At 43.7% G+C, this 4,651-nt stretch overlaps 1 long non-coding RNA gene across 1 annotated transcript in view; it reads right to left on the reverse strand.

The window, feature by feature from the left end:
* Window positions 1-478: 478 nt before the first annotated feature.
* The window catches only part of LOC111821216 (uncharacterized), a 5,217-nt gene continuing 1,044 nt past the window's right edge, over window positions 479-4,651 (reverse strand). The window contains exon 3 of the long non-coding RNA XR_002824665.1: window positions 479-531. This is a non-coding gene — a long non-coding RNA (uncharacterized LOC111821216). The remainder of the gene's footprint in view (window positions 532-4,651) is intronic.

Genomic DNA, 4,651 nt, shown 5'->3' on the forward strand with positions numbered 1-4,651 from the left:
TTTTACTGTATCTGCATTGCCCTCTGGAATGTAAGCTTCGTAACTGTAAGGATCACTCCTGCTTTTGCCCACTGTATTTTTCCTAGCACTTAACTCATTCCCTGGAAGACAGTAGGTGCTCAATAAATAGTGAATACATTCATGGATGAATAAATGAATGCCTAGACAAATTTCATCAGTTGGTGCTCCATATTTCAAGAGGCAGTGTGGCACAGTGATGGAGCGAATGTTGGTTGGTGTCTTAGTCATCTAGTGCTGCTTTAACAGAAATACCACAAGTGGATGGTTTTAACAAAGAGAAGTTTATTCTCTCACATTCCAGTAGGCTACAAGTCCAAATTCAGGGCGTCAGCTCCAGGGGAACACTTTCTCCATCGGCTCTGGAGGAAGGTCCGTGTCATCAATCTTCCCTTGGTCTGGGTGCTTCTCTGTGCAGGAACCTCAGGTCCAGAGGACACGTTCTGCTCCCAGCACTGCTTTCTTGGTGGTATGAGGTTCCCATGTGTCTCTGCTTGCTTCTCTCTTTTATATCTCAAAAGAAATTGGCCTAAGACACTATCCAATCTTGTATACCTCATCAGTATAACTGCTGCTAATCCATCTTATTAGATCATAGTGATTGAATTTACAACACATAAGGAAATCACATCAGATTACAACATGGTACACCATCATACAATACTGGGAATCATGACCCAGCCAAGTTGACAGATATTTTGGGGGGGCACAATTCAATCCATGACAGTTGGGGATCAAGAATTTCAATGCTAGAATCAATTAGAAGAGAATACCCATTCATTTCTACCCCTACCTCTACCAGCCTTGTTGCATCTGTACCCACATACCTCATCTTCCCTTCTCTGACAATGGCTGCACTGTCTGGATTCCTATCGAAAGCTACCCCCTTCAGTTCTGTACTGGATCCCATCCCCTCCTGCCTAGTCAATGTACACTCTCTTGTGCATTATCAGTTTTTCACTCTCTACTGTAGCACTGGAGCCCTGATGGCACAGTGGTTAAGCACTTGGCTGCTAACCAAAAGGTTGGTAGTTTGAACCCACCAGCCGCTCTGCAGGATAAAGATGTGGCAGTCTGCTTCAGTAAAGATTACAGCCTTGGAAACCCAATGGGGCAGTTCTGCTCTGTCCTATAGAGTTGCTGTGAGTCGGATTCAACTCAGTGGCAATGGGATTGTAGCACTGTTCAATAGAACTTTCTTCAGTGGCAGAAATGTTCTGTATCTGTGCTGTCCAATATGGTAGCTACTAGCCACATACGGCTACTGAGCACTTGAAATATGACTAAGTAACTGAGAAACTTAAATTTTACATTTCGATTTATTTAAATTGAAATAGCCACAGGTGGATAATTCCCATTAGCATCAAACATTCTATTATTTCTCCTATCTTAAAAAAAAAATTCTCTTGACTTCACATCCCCTTCTAGATGCCACCCCATTGTCTCTACTCCTTGTTTCCACTTCCCCTTCTTCCACATACTCTTGTAGTCACTTCAATCAATCTTTTGACTCAACATATCCCCGAAATGTTTCTTCTCAGGATCACGAAATTGCCAAATCCCATGGTCAATGTTGAGTCCTCATCTTACCAGGATTAACAGCAGCATTTTATGTGATTGATGACTTCCTCGTTTTAAGACTTTCCTTACTTGGTTATCTGGAACCCTACCACTCTTACTTGTTCTCCTATCTCTCTGGCTATTCTTTCTCAGTTCCCTTTGTTGGATTCTCATCTTCACATTCTCTAATATTCAAATGTCACAAGCCTCAGTCCTTGGACCTCATCTCTTGTCTATCTGCATTTTCTTCCTAGATGTTCTTATCCATTTCTGTGACTTTAAAAATTAGCCGTAGGCTGTAGACTCCTACAAGAATCTCTAGCCCTGATTTCCCCCCTTGAACTCCAGACTTGTATGTCATATAGCCAACCGTCTACTCAAACTTGACACTTGGATATCTAGTAAGCACCTCAAGCTTGATTTTACCTTTGAAACCTACTCCTTCCTCAGTCTTCCCCATTTTAGTCAATGCCATCTCCATCTGTCTTAATGTCTTAGAGCTGCTCTCAGAGAAATACCACAAGTGGGTGGCTTTAACGAACAGAAATGTATTTTCTCACAGTTTAGGAGGCTAGAAGTCTGAGTTCAGGGTGTCGGCTCTAGGGGAAGGTTCTCTGTTGGCTCTGGGGGGAAGATCCTTGTCTCAGCTTCTCCAGCTGGCCATCCTTGGAGTTCCTGGGCTTGAAGACTGGTTGGCCTCCATCATCTTCAGATAGTACAGGTCTTCCCCCATCTCTGCCTCCTTCTGAGCCTAACCTGCTCTTTTATATCTCAAAAGTGATCAGTTTAAGACACACCCTACACTGATATGGCCTCATTAACATAACAAAGAAATCCTATTCCCAAATGAGACTACATCCAGAGGTATGTTGTTCTTGTTTGACCACAGCCACCCCATGCGACAGAGCAGAACTGCCTCACAGAGTTTTCTAGGTTGTGACAGAGTAGAACTGCCTCAAAGAGTTTTCTAGGTTATAATGTTTATGGGAGTAGATCAGGTCTTTTCCCAGCAAAGCTGAAACCACTAGGTGGGTTCAGACTGCCACTCTTTCAGTTAGCAGCCGAGTACTTAACCGTTTAGCCCCTAAACTCATTGCCACTGAGTAGAACTGCCCTCTAGGTTAGCAGCCGACCCTTTGGTTAGCAGCCGAGCTCTTAACCACTGTGCCACCAGGGCCCCACACCCATTGGTATAAAAACCCGTTGCTGTCAAGTCGATTCCAACTCATAAAGACCCTGTACGACACAGCAGAACTGCCCCATAGGGTATAAACCAAAAACCAAATCTGTTGCCCTCGAGTTGATTCTGACTCATAACAATCCTATAGCACAGAACTGTCCCATAGGGTTTTCAGGGAGCGGCTGGTATATTCCAATAGCTGATCTTCTGGTTAGCAGCCGAGCTCTTAATAGGGTATAAAAAACACCCATTGCCGTCGATTCGATTCTGACTCATAGCAACCCTACAGGTCAGAGTAGAACTGCCCATAGAGGTTCCAATGAGCGGCTGGTGGATTCAAACTGCCAACCTTTTGGTTAACAGCCATAGCCCTTAACCACTACACCACTAGGGGTCAGGATTTACAACACATATTTTGGGAGGGACACAATGCAATCCATAATACCATTCTTCCAGTTGTTCAGGCCAAAAAAACATTGGAGTCATCCTTAATTTACACCCCACAGTCAACCCACCAGTAAATATTCTTGGTTCTACTCTGTAAATAGAGTGAGAACCTGACTCTTTTCAACCACCTCACTGTCACCCCTCTAGACCAAGCTACCATCATCTCTAGTCTGTATTAGTGCAAGAGCCTCCTAACTGGTCTCGCGACTTTTATTTACCTTTGATCCCTTAAAAACTCCCCACACAACAGCAGAAATGATCCTTCAAAAATGCAGATAGGATCACATCACAGCAACATGTCAAACTTTCCAATGGTTTCCCATCTCATTCCGTATAAAAGCCCAAGTCCTTACAGCAGTTTCTAACACTGCGTGATCTGACCCCAACTACCTGTCTTCCAGGCCCACCCTTTCTCTCTTGCTCATTCCTCTCATCACATTGTCCTCTTCTTTGAAGAGGCTAAGCCTGTTCTTGCCTCAAGGCTTTTGTATTTGATGTTCATGGCTGCTAACCAAAAGGTCGGCAGTTCAAATCTACCAGGTGCTCCTTGGAAACTATATGGGGCAGTTCTACTCTGTCCTATAGGGTCACTACGAGTCGGAATCGACCTGACAGCAACGGGCAGTAGTAGTAGTAGTATGGAAAGCCTGGTGGCGTAGTGGTTAAGAGTTCAGCTGCTAACCAAAAGGTCAGCAGTCCAAATCCACCAGGTGCTTCTGGGAAACTCTATGGGGTCGCTATGAGTTGGAATCGACTTGACGGAAATGAGTCTTTTGGTTTAGTTACGCTCAGAGTCAAGGAGCCCTGGTGGTGCAATGGTTATTACACTTGGCTGCTAACTGAATGGTCAGTGGTTTGAACCCACCAGTCTAGGGAGAAAGACGTGGCAGCCCGCTTCCATAAAGATTAAAGCCTTGGAAACCCTATGAGGCAGTTCTACTCTGTCTTATGGGGTCAGTATGAGTCGGAATTGACCCAATGTTTTTTTTTTTTTTTGTATGCTTACAGCAAGGATTCTGGGTGGCGCTAAATGGTTTGCAATAGTCTACTAACCTAAAGTTAGTGGTTTGAACCCTTTCTAGAGGCCCAGAGGAAGAAAGGCTTAGTGATTTGCAGAGAAGTTTTTCCTAACTCATCCTACCCAAAGTGGTAACTAGATTCCCTCTCAATGACACCCTCAATCCCTTTCCTTGACGTATTTTACCGGACTGTCCTTCATCTGTCTTCCCAAACTAAGAATCAGAGCGCTTACTCAGTCCGGACTTGGTGTTTTTGTTCTCTGCTGTATTCCCAGGATCTCAAATAGTGTCTGAATATGTGTGTGAAATAGTACAAATAGCACTAATATGTGCTCCATAAGTAAGTGTTGAATGCGTGAATAAAAAAATTATATTCCTAATGACCAGTCAGAATTGATTCGATTGCAGTGGTTTTTTTTTTTTTTTT

This window comes from Trichechus manatus, unplaced genomic scaffold (assembly GCF_000243295.1).
Source record: "Trichechus manatus latirostris isolate Lorelei unplaced genomic scaffold, TriManLat1.0 scaffold00005, whole genome shotgun sequence".
Classification (NCBI taxonomy): Eukaryota; Metazoa; Chordata; class Mammalia; order Sirenia; family Trichechidae; genus Trichechus; species Trichechus manatus.